Consider the following 12,320-nt stretch of genomic DNA (forward strand, 5'->3'; position numbering starts at 1 on the left):
AACGGAGGCAATAAACCAAAAATGACTAGAAAAAGAACATAAATTTTAAATCTTCTAAAAATGCCACACTAATGTGTACATAAATTAAATAAAAGAAACCACTAGCTGGGGCTAAAATGTATGCATGAATAGAAATTAAAGGTAACATATGCATATTACAAATTGACATAAAAAATTCAAACAACAGGGACTCTACTCATGAGATGGCTGTAAAAAAAAGAGAAAGAAATCATTAGAAAAAAAAAGCATTTTAAATGATTTAGGTAGCATGAATTTTTTTTCTTCAATTCTATGCATTTAGCACGGTTAACCAATTCCATGCTTCCAATTGGGATCAATGTAACCAACTACTAACATTTAAAACTAACAGAAAAATCAAGGCAGAAACATGCTGAAAAACAGCGCAAAATGCACGGATAAGAAAACACACAGGACAAGGCACTGTGTGTTCTTTTTCCTTTGTCTGGTTTTCGCACCGTTTTTCAACATGAATTCTTACCAACTAGCCCAGCCCAACTGTCCATCCTTGTAATCAGAAACATGCTTGCCTTCTCCCCTTGTATCAGCCCCTCAGTCACTCCTGAGAAGAGGCACACTGCTCCTGCAAAAAAATAACACAAAAAAGTTGGTTGCATTCAGAAAATGGGTGCCTATTTCAGGGCAGAGAGTGTCATCAAGATAAAAAAAGAAATGCCTACATCTGTCCTAGCAGTTTCACCACAGTTTCTTTGCATGCACAAGCCGTTCTTTTCATCCAGTTTAGACTTTTACCGCAAAGTGTGACCTACCCACAGAAGACAGTGGATACGCGACTTATTCTTTTCTGGTAAGGTAGGCGGCTGTTCTCGGCCACTCACTTTTTCCCACTTCAACCTTCTATTTATTCATGCGTGAAAGGCACTTTCTTAAGAGGGAAACAGCTATTTTCCGCAGCGCCTTTTTTATTTTGTATTTGTAGATGTAACTTTTTTTTCATTTTATCCTAAGAGAATAGCTTTCTTTTTAAGAACATAGATGTTCTTAAAGAAGACGTGCCTGCCCTCTTCGTCAAATTTTTGTAACCGACAGAACCGTGGACCTGTCGGATCTTTGACATGCAGTATATTACTGTATGTCGAATATCCGGCAGGTCCACGGTTCTGTCGGTTATAATAAATTAACAAAGAGAGGAGACACGTCTTTTCTTTTCCCCGTATCATGGGCCACGGGGACAGATCACTGCCTCAAGGACGGCTTCGTCTTGAAGCAGAATAGGTCTCTTCAAGGACGAAGATATATATATGCTTTTGAATGGTTGTGCATTCATCACTGCACCTGATGATCACAGCTTTTAAAAGTGTCGTTAGTGTTACCGTGTCTTATTGGCCTCATTAACAGAAGTCATCATTTACTAAAAAAAAAAGAATAGAAGGTGACAAAAAAAGGTTCCTTCCTTTTATATATATATAAGTTTATAAGTTACAATAAATATTAAAACACTGCTATCCTCCCGGCACTAAAAAGAAAAATATTTCTACTGCTCAAATAGGCTACGTTCAATGAAACAACTTCGATGAAATGGCTTTTAATGAAACAGCGTTCGATAAAACTGCGTTCAATGAAACAGCGTCGATGAAACAATGTTCAATGAAATGGCGTTTGATGAACTGTCCGGACCCACGGGCAATGTCAATGAGCCTCATATTTTCTACAATGTCAAGCTCATTGCAGACAATGTCATAACATGGTGTTCTTTCATTGGCTAAATAAATTTCTTAATACTTAAAAATGTCTTTATGTAAAGTAGACTAATGCCTTTGTTTGAAATCTGGGCTTGTTTTAGGATGCAAAAGTATTTTTCGGGAGTTTAAGCAAAATTAGAAATATCATATTACCATTTTCTTGGTCCTAGCTGGTGCATGCCTGACCAATTCAGCAGCAGCCCATTTGGCGTCGGCTTCCTGCACGATGATGGCTGGCTCATTGTTTTCTGCCTTCTGTTTAAAGCAGGTGCGCACAGCTCCTGTTTCAAAAGTATATAATTACAACACAACGTCAGCTACCACAGTGAAATATCGACAATTTCATGCCCTACTTCAGCATAACTTGGCAGACATCGGTAACTATGAAATCAGCCAGGGTGTCTAGCAAATTCCTCCTTTTAAGTTCCCCAGCTTTTCCAGGTTTTAAATTCCCTGTCCATTACAGAAGTTTGGAGATGTGGTACGAACTGCTACTAAACACCTCATAAGTGAACACCACTCACAATTTAAAACAATTTATTGAAATCGGTCTTTATGTTACTCAAGAAGTCAAAGACTTACAAAGTTTCGGGCAATGTTATTTAGCACAGCCACGTCAATGCACGACTCTCCTGGCTTCGTCGCACACCACCGCATTACTCGCCCTGGCCATTTTCCCTGATTTGGCTAACTTTTTGATTATCTCCCTGACAATTCCCTGACTTTTCCAGATGATCCGAAATTTCCTGACAATTCCAGCTTTTCCAAGGTGCTAGACACCCTGTCAATGAGCCAGATAGCTCGGGAGCAAGGCATAAGACAAAACTCCACTGTAGTGAGCTTATGTGGGCTGCTGTCACATGCTTCACCAGGACACAGTTTCCTTTCATCTAAAAGAGCCAAATCCAGAAAACTGAAACCAAGCAAATTTTTGTATGAATTCAAACTATATTCGTTGGTCCATCGATCTCAAATGCTACTACAGTGAAATCGGTCAGAGTACGCTATAAAAACCACAGCAGAGGTGGCTGCGGCACATGGCTCGTAGCTATACTGATTAGCAAACATACCAATTTATCTGTTCTGCTTCATGTGGATTTCGCCTTTTTAGAAAAAAAAAGCTCCTCACTTGTGTGCCCTGTTTAGCTATAGCCATTTGTTGTTAAAAGGCAACTCTGCTTAATTCCAAAACTTTTGGAATTATAAGACTTCAAATAAAAATAAAAAATAAATTTAAAAAGAAATATAAAAATAACTATTTTATTTCATGCATTGGTGGAATATTTCCTATGCAATTTTGCTTTAAACATAGCCCAAATAAAACCCGAAACATCGGCTTCTACAGGCAACGATGGCAGAGACGGAGGAGACATGACCAATCCCATGGTACAAATGATGATGTGCTACCCCTGCGAGGACGACGCAAACAGACGTGCCTGAGTGTTGTCTGCTCCGTGTCGGAAGACATCTGCACCACTGCAACCTACGCTAAAGCCAAGTTTTCTCAAAGGAATAAATATCTCAGGAATATTAGTATGCAGCGAGGTCTACTAAATAGTACATAAATAAGCCATTGAGTATGTGAACATTGTGCAAACAATGCCATTATTATTTAACAGAGGTGAACCATGAGAAACGTGCACATCCAGGTCTGTGCCAATCATGTGGACACCGCTGAACCAACTTTTGGAGAAGACATTGCTCAAGTCAAGGACTGACTGTGCATGGAAAAAACAAAGAAAACGTAACAATGCACCTGACATAGTAAATTGATGTTTGGTGCACTGAAGCCGTAGTAGCAACTGCGCTGTCGTTTGCGCCTACATTGTCAGCTAGGGTTAGCAGTTTGCTGATCCATTTCATAAAGATTTAAATGGAGATAATATTGAACATGTGGTTTTCCTAGATGATACTGAAGAAGCCTTTGTTTTCTCTCACTAACAAAAATGAGACAGAGTCTGCAAATTGGCGGGCCCTTGCGCGCTGCCATCTTCCAGCTCGGGTGCACCCCAGATAATCCGATTATGAAGGCTTGCTAAAGCGTCACTAAGCTAATTGACAGATTGGTACCCTGAGAGCACGTATCCCTACCCATGGTGGCTAGACTACTTTTGGAAACATGACTGCTTGCAAACGTGTATAGCTGATTGTGTCATTCAGCTATATGGTAACGTACCTTACACCAAAGAGTGCTCGGTGGTGTAAAACAAAATGTACCACCTTTCTTTAAGAAGTGGTCAATCCTAACGCTGCCCAAACCATTCCACATATAAAGCAGAGGACAGGTCCATGAAAAGTGCTATGGTTAGAGTGCACAAACAGCAAGCATTCTAATGTATCCTTTGACCAGAAAGCATAGATAAATAAACAAAATAAATTAAATTGTAAAATAAAAATGACTAGTACACCAGAATTATGCAAACATGAGGTTGCAGCAATACAAAGCAAACATATGCACCGTCAAATTAAAAATATCCACTTCACCATCCCTTAGGCTATAACTGTCCTTGTGCGAGGAAGCATACCACAACTAGCAGCTTTGTAAATTAAAAATGACTAGATAGAAAAAATGAAAGCCGTTTACAACTCCCTGTAACGGTAAATTAGAGCTCGAGAGGAGGAGGGAAGGGTCCCGAGGAAAGGGTATACCCCTCCTCCCTGCCACACCTCCCTCCGAGCGGCGTCGCCGTAACCGTGAGGTCACGTGACCCTCCTGACGGGGGTCACGTGACCCCGCGAGGACAATTTGGCATGGTGCCGAAACGTCACCTTGCCGAAACGTCGCCGCGGTTCCGGCGACGGCGACACCACTCAAGCCGGAAACGGGCGCCTAAGAGCTGCGCTCTGAAAGAAACACCAAAACAGCAGGTGCTCAATAAACAATATGGATACCATTCATTATCACAATTGCGGCTAACCAAGCTGAGGCTAATCACATAAAATAAAATATCTAAATGCTGGAAAGCGTTAAGAAATTGCAGCAACAAAAAACAAACATACACGTGTGCGTTTTTGCTTGGGCTCTGCTGCACGTTCTGGAAGTTGAGGGGCTGGCTGAGTGTTACGTCGTTCCTGCAGAAGAGGCAAGCTTGATGAAAAAGGAGGGCAAATGAATCCCGAATACAAAGGTGTTGCAGAAATTTAGGTGCATACATCTTGGTCATAGAAGTCCTCATCCTCAAATGAAGAAAGAGTATGCTGCAGTCTCTTCCTTTTTCTCTTCTCCCGCTCTTCATTATTCAATGTTAGGTCGGACGTCGCTTCCGAATTTTTTTTTTTTTTGTACTTTGCATTTTCATATGTCACTGAAACAAGAAAGCCGAGCACACCAGTCAAATGTTTAACCACCACAAGCCTGTTTGCACCCTAAACTTTTGTTCATTAAATCAAATATGCTCGCTTTATGGTTAGACAGCTTTTAGGTTAAAGCCTGCCAACTTTTCCGGGCTCATGTATATAATCTGTGAGGATTGGGCCAGCTCAGGTTTATATTAAAGAAAACAAAAATTTTGTCCTGGCTCGTGCTGGGCTGAAGCTTCTGTCTAAAATTCTGTCGGGTCCGGGCCGGGCCCGAGCCGTGTCTCTTCAAGGCCAAGTCTGGCCGGGCCCAGAAATTAAATATTCTATTAGGCTCGGGCCAAACCCGGGCCGTGCCTCTACCGGGCCGGGTCTAGAAATTCTGGCTCGTGCAGTGCTCTAGCACACTCTACATTGGGTGAGCAGAGTCCGCGCTCCGCTGTAAGCAGAATTTATTGCCTATTTCTCTGCCCCAAGGTTCTCAACTCTTTGCTCAGGGCACTCAATGGCGTTTCCGGCTCATTTTCCATGACTGGGCTTGATTTTTGACAATATCCCTGATTTTTCCCGGTAATTAAAATTTCCTTGACAATTCCCGGTTGCTAGACACCCTGCTATACTTACAACATGATGCCATCACCTGACAGGAGAATGTGGCCCAGTCAGTCGAGGGCTCTTCACGCTCTCTAATTGCCATCATCAACCGATTTGATTTGTAGGGTGGCCATGCCGTGCAGCCATTGCACACCCCACAGGTAGGGACAACTGCGACATCATTTTCCGCCAAAAAAATGGACAAGAGAGTACATTTCCTGAAATCAACAAATAAAGCCGTTATTACCTTAAAGACCAGTCATAAGTCACTAAAAATACAGTTTTAGAATTAAGCACAACCAATGTACAATAGTTGCAAACATAGATCACACTTGCAAGTGAAGTAGATAAAAAAACAGCATAGCCCTGGTTATCGAAAAAATGGAGTGCAGGCGAGCTGGTGTAAGTTGAACATGATTGTAAACCTGAGACTGGGGCAGAAAAGAGAACACAGCAGAAGGTAGAAAAAGGGGAGGCAACGTCTCAAACTCAGCTGCAAAGTTTATTTCATACACGCCTTATATACCACAACTCCAACGCCGAATGGCAGTGGTTATGCTAGAATGTGACCCTTTGTGTGAGTGTTTCGCAGGAGAGGTCAAGGGAGATAAGAGAAGGTTTACCCAAATTTCATTGTCCTCTTGTCATATATATTTTTTTTTTGTAGAGACAGCGTTGGAGTTGTGGTATATAAGGCGTGTACAAAATAAACTTTGCAGCTGAGTTTGAGACATTGCCTCCTCTTTTTCTACCTTCTGCTGTGTTCTCCTTTCTGCCCCAGTCTCAGGTTTACAATCATGTCCCTGGTTATATTGCAAGCAGACGCACTTCCACCTGATGTCCTGCACACTCCCCACTGAATACTGCATGGAGAGCCCTGTAGCTCTAAAAATTCCTAGCTCTGATGATGGCAGCTTTGAAGTATAAAGGTTGCCGAGATTTCGGAAAAACTGTCCGCAGATGCTACGGTTCCCATCTGACTCAATGAAGTTCCTAACAACAGCAATGTTGCCATACTTCAGTTGAACACAGTTGTCGGACGCCTTCAGAGAGAAATGTGCTCCGTCTAAAACAAGCTCACTGCACTGGGTTTTCTTGAAGCTTGGCGGCTCAGGTTGTTGCTTGAGCAGAGCACACTTCTGTTGCACAGAACTTGTCACGGTGGTGGGATTCACTTCTGAGTGCCTCTTGATAACCTGCTGCAGTGGCAAGGAAGGACCCCTCACCAACTTCTTCAGCTTCCCAAGGAAGTTCTCAAAGGGAAAGGCCGAGAAGGTGTTGACAGGGCCGAACCATCGAACGTCTTGTCAGGTGGATCAGGGAGTGCATGTTGTAGACATAAACCCCCTCATACAAGGTACCAGCTCCAGAAACAAACTCTCTCAAGAGAGATTCTGCAAGATCACAGTGTGTCAAAGAAAATTTGGGGCTGGCTAGGATGGTCATAACACAGCTCAGCTTTATGAAGTTTCCATAAAAGCGCTTTTCCAAATGGTTTCTAAGGACCACTGGCCCGGGGGAACTGATAAGGGGATAAAGGAAAGGGGGTTTTGAAGGCCGGGGATTTTGAAGAGGGGGAGGTAACGCGGGGAATTCGCAGCGGGGATTTTGACACAGGTGTTCTGAGATTAGGTTATTTCGTGCACCACTCGTATCACTCGACTCAGATTCACACTCGGAAGCTCGTTGGTATTCAAACTCTCCGGAAAAACTTGCATGTGCTGCCACGGCCTGTTGTCCAGGTGAAAGAGGGTATGCTTCCTCAGTGTCCACCGACTCATCACTGCTCGTAACGCAACTTTCAAGTTCCTTGTGAACACTTTCGGCTACTCTAAGTCTTTTTTGGCGATCGGATAGCTCTGATAGCGAACGCTTCGCCCGCTCCATTGTTCAGCACAAGTAGTAACAACAACGAAAATGAAACATACCTTTGTTTACGTTTCCTCCACGCCGAGAGATCGGCAGAGCGGTCCGATGAAACAGGCCTTGACGGCCTTGACGGTCCGTTGACATACGGTCACGTGGTCAACCTGGCTTCGACTTTGCTTGGCTTGAGCTACTTGCACTCTTGGCGTCTTGGCTTGTCAACAGTGTGCGTAAACGAGTAAACGACTAAACATAAAGTTTCAAGTAGGAATAAACTGTGGAAATTTATCTGACAGTACTAAAATAAGTTTTTTTAAGAGTTATAAAACATTACATCGATTGGAGAAATTGGAAATTGGTATAAGCCGTACAGCCATAACCGTAATGCCGTACTAGTGTGCAATCATGGCGATGGCGATCTTGCAACGTCTTGCAGTGATCAGTGGATGAGCTCGACCGTAATATCGGTAACGATAGTGAACTGTTAACATCGAAACGGTAGTACCGTAGCTATGCGACTGTGCTGTGCCATTGTGATGTGTCCAGATAACAAATGTAGGCAAAGAGTGGTCCACGCAGAGCGAGCTTCGAAGCCTCAAGCTCAAATATGTTCTCGTGTCGACGAATCTTTGGCGAGAAGTGAACGGGGGCTAACAATGTGTGTGTGATTATACTCGTTTCATTATAATTAGGGTCCATATTAGATGAGCGAATGACGTTTTAGCAAACAGCGGCATTTGAGCGAATCGACGTTTTAGCGAATAACGGGGGCGCGCGTTAACCCATCCGCCGCGCGGCGAGTCTGCGGCGGCTCATTACAAAAATGTGAACCCACTTGGCCCACCCGAAAACGCCGCTTCGCAGCGTCCGAATTTTCGCTAAAGTGTCATTCGGTGAAACGTGGACATTCGCTAACACGTCACTCGATATAGTGAGTGCCTCCCCCCTTGGGGCCCTTCATTTTGAGTGGTCGGCGGAGTGCGTCCTTGCATCCGTGGCCCTTGATGCTAGATCTCCTTCCTAACTGCCCCTCCCCTCCCCCTCTCACTCACTTTTCTTTAATCTCACCCCATTCCCGTCCCATCTCTCCTATGTTGCCTTTTCTAACCTTTCACTCCTCATTTCCTCGCATGATTTAATGTTTGTGGCCCCCCCTTCCCCACCTTCATAGGATTATATGTTCGTTGCCTTTGACCTTTGATCTCGACTTCGGACCCTTGACTGCTCCTCCTCGCCATCTCCCCTTCTATCTCCTCGGTCTCCTCATTCCTCCCTCCCCTCTTCCTCTACTCTCTTGTCCACCTTCCTCTTTCCACTACCCATCCTACACATCTTTCCTCCCCTCTTCCCCCTTCTCTCTCGTTTGAGTGATTCTATGTTCAAGGCCTTTGACCTTTTCTTTTTGGTGGCAGCTGCATATGGCTCTTCATTTTGAGTGGTCGGGGAGGTGTGAACTTGTGTCCATGCAACCGAGGCCTATGACCTGCGATGTTTTACGTCTAACCTGGCCCCACCCCGTCCCATCTCCTCATTCCCCTCCACTCCTTCTCCCCCATTGGTCTCATATTCCCTCTGTGTGCTCTTCCTCCCCTCTTTCCTCTCTCCTCCGTCTGATCTTGCTCCTCCCTGCCCCACTTCTCTTCATCTTTCTCTTCATGCTCCCTCAGCCTCTCATCCTCATTCCCCTTTTCCTTTTGTCTCCTCTCTTCCTTGTGTGAGCGTGTGTTTTTGGCCTTCGACCTCTTTCTTCCTGCCTCTATTCTCCTTCCCATCTCATCGCTCACCTTCCCCCTCAACCGTCTCCCTTTTCCCCTCCTCTGTCTATGAGACAATGGCTACCGCCAGTCGTCTCACTTGCAGTGTGCTGCAAGGAGCCGCCACTTTTTGAGTTTTCCGAATAGAGTGCTGAGCTGTAAATTGAACTGAAATATGAGCTTCTGCATGTAACTATTTCAAATTTTCAACCAGGGTGTATCTTATACTGCACGCTCCAAGATTTCTCTAAATCTCTATGGCAAGCACTGGCGCAGACAACCGAGACAGGGCGAGAGTAAGAACCACCCAGTCGCTCGATTTGACCTGAGTCCGTCGTGAAATTAGTCCTCGCTTCTATTTTAAATAGTAGAAATCATCTTGCAGCAAGCTCGGGTTGGATAGAGCAGTCGGTCGACCCCAAGAGCTCTCTGCGACCTGGCCTTAGGGTAATCATGTTCGTATTTTTCACAGAAACAGAGCTACTCTTCGAAAATAACGCAATAGAGCACACAACTAAAATACACTTTTGGTGATAATTTCAGCTAGCTGCGTGTTCCAAATTAATTTACAGGCTACGACTCTCATGCCATTCTATACATGTTCGGGAGGTCTTTGGGTCGTCGCGTCACCAGCGTGAGTTTTCCACCTTTGATAACACATTAACACCCCATGACTTCACCCTCTTGTTATCTTTAGCATGCGTTCCAAAAGCTGGACATTCGAATGACCTTAACCTAAAAGCTATGATGAGGGTGCATGCTAGCTCGTGAATATTGAGCAGACTCGCCAACCCGTTAAGGGGCAGGAAGGAAGCAAGGAAATGCCATACACACAAATGAATTCAATTTTATCATAAACCTTTTGGACAGATATTTTTTTTAATTTTCTGCAATCTTTCCAGGGTACATTTTGAACATTTGTTTCAAACACGCCCATCACAAGCATTAGAGCGGTCTTTCTGTTTGTAAAAAAATAAAAATGTTTGAACAAGAGAATCAACATTGAACTATTATAAGTTTGGTATCTTCGTGTATCCTTGACCAGCCTCTGTGTGATGTGGTCATGCGTCACATTTCGTCACATTAAGCCAACATCGCTGCATAACATTGCCCGTATGTCAGGATGGAAATGTTACCAAGAGGTTATTTCTAAACGTTGCTCCAATGTTGCTTCTTTAACATTCCTGGAACGTTTGCCTATGTGATGTAACGTTACATGACGTTCAGTGACAGTCAAACAATGTTACAGGAAAACGTTTCTGTTACGTTAGTTTTCAAACATTGCTATAACATTCCCAAATGTGCCCCAACGTTACATTACATTTGTGACATTCCAGTCACGTTATGGCAACATATGGTGCTACTAGGGCTGCGTTACTTGCGTCTGTGTGAATCTCGGTTTCCGCATCCTGGTCGAAATGTCCAAGGACAGGAGGAGTCTGCAGTCGTCGCTTAAGCTCGTCGAATGCCTGCTGCTGCTCCTCGGCCCATTGGAACTTCTCGGCGTCCTTCGTGAGGTTTGTGAGCGGTGCAGAAAGTCTTACGAAATCTCGAACGAAGCGCCGATAGTAGGCACATAGCCAAAGGAACCTTCGCACGGCCTTCTTGTCTCTTGGCGCTGGAAATGCTGCGACGGCGCGAGTCTTTTCTGGGTCTGGACGAATGCCTTCGTTACTAACCACGTGACCTAGGAACTTCAGTTCGTCATAGGCGAACCGACACTTTGACGGCTTGAGGGCGAGTCCGGCGGTCCGTATGGCTTGGAGAACAGCTCGGAGTCGTCGCAAGTGCTCGTAGAAGTCGCCGGAAAACACTACGACGTCGTCGAGGTAGACGAGACAGCTCTGCCACTTCAGTCCTGCCAGTACGGTGTCCATGACACGCTGGAAAGTTGCTGGCGCCGTGCATAGTCCGAAGGGCATCACCTTAAACTCGTACAGCCCATCCGGTGTGACGAAGGCTGTCTTCTGTCGGTCCCGTTTGTCGACTTCGATCTGCCAGTAGCCGCTCTTCAGGTCCATCGATGAAAACTATCGAGAATGGCGCAGTCGGTCTAACGTGTCGTCGATGCGGGGGAGTGGATAGACGTCTTTCTTCGTCACTGCGTTCAGCCGCCGGTAGTCCACGCAGAACCTAAGCGTCCCGTCTTTCTTCTTAACTAGTACGACTGGGCAGGCCCAAGGACTGCTTGAGGGTTGAATTATGTCGTCGTTCAGCATCTTTTGAACTTGCTCCTGGATCACCTGCCTTTCTTTGACGGACACTCTGTATGGAGATCGGTGCACAGGGCACGCGTCGTCCTCGGTAACGATGCGGTGCTTCGCAACGGCGGTTTGGCGCACCTTCGGCGACGTCGCAAAGCAGTCGCGGTATTGGGCGAGGAGCTGACGTCGTTTCGGGCCAGGAAGCTTAGGAAACGTCGAGCTGCGCTGGCGACGTACTGTCTTGCTGAGGCAGCGAGGATTCGTCAGCAATGGCGGCTATTTCCGCGGAGTTTCGGAGTTCCTCGACGTGACCAACGGCTCCCCCTTTCGTGAGGTGTTGCGCTTCGTTTCGGAAGTTCGTCATGAGGACCACAGTGCGGCCATTCTGGAGTTCTGCTACCCCTCTTGCGACGCCTATTCCTCTTCCTAGAAGCAGCTGGAGGCTCCCCTCGAGCAGAACTTCGCCGCAGAAAGCTTCGGTGATCCCGACAGGTACGAAAACACTCGACCGCGGCGGTAAGTTTACGTGAGTTGCGAGGACTCGGACCGCGGATAACGTCGCTTTGGGTTCCTCCGGTGGTGAAGCAGGTTTTCGCAGAGTTAGCCGGTTTGCTCTGAGGTCGATGACGGCGCCATACTCGCAGAGAAAGTCCATTCCGAGAATAGCGTCCCTCGAACAGTCTTGCAGAACGACGAACTTGACAGGGCTCGTCTCACCGTGGATCTCGACGCGAGCAGTGCATCTCCCAACTGGTGTAATGAGGTGTCCTCCGGCGGTTCTTATTTGTGGTCCATCCCACGGCGTCATGACTTTTCGAAGGCGGCGGGACAGCCTCCCACTCAAGACTGAGTAGTCTGCTCCAGTGTCCACGAGTGCCGATGCG

At 45.6% G+C, this 12,320-nt stretch overlaps 2 long non-coding RNA genes across 2 annotated transcripts; both read right to left on the reverse strand.

Moving 5' to 3' along the window:
- Positions 1 to 568: 568 nt before the first annotated feature.
- Positions 569 to 7,645, reverse strand: LOC120843197. The gene is made up of 3 exons (XR_005716117.2): positions 7,541 to 7,645; positions 1,875 to 2,002; positions 569 to 601 (listed from the first exon to the last, which is right to left on the reverse strand). It is a non-coding gene; the product is annotated as an uncharacterized LOC120843197 (long non-coding RNA).
- LOC121047305 lies at positions 4,749 to 5,782 on the reverse strand. Its single transcript, XR_005798515.2, has 3 exons — positions 5,643 to 5,782; positions 4,875 to 5,026; positions 4,749 to 4,793 (listed from the first exon to the last, which is right to left on the reverse strand). It is a non-coding gene; the product is annotated as an uncharacterized LOC121047305 (long non-coding RNA).
- Positions 7,646 to 12,320: the final 4,675 nt, after the last annotated feature.

This window comes from Ixodes scapularis, unplaced genomic scaffold, assembly GCF_016920785.2.
Source record: "Ixodes scapularis isolate PalLabHiFi unplaced genomic scaffold, ASM1692078v2 PGA_scaffold13__105_contigs__length_92229423, whole genome shotgun sequence".
NCBI lineage: Eukaryota > Metazoa > Arthropoda > Arachnida > Ixodida > Ixodidae > Ixodes > Ixodes scapularis.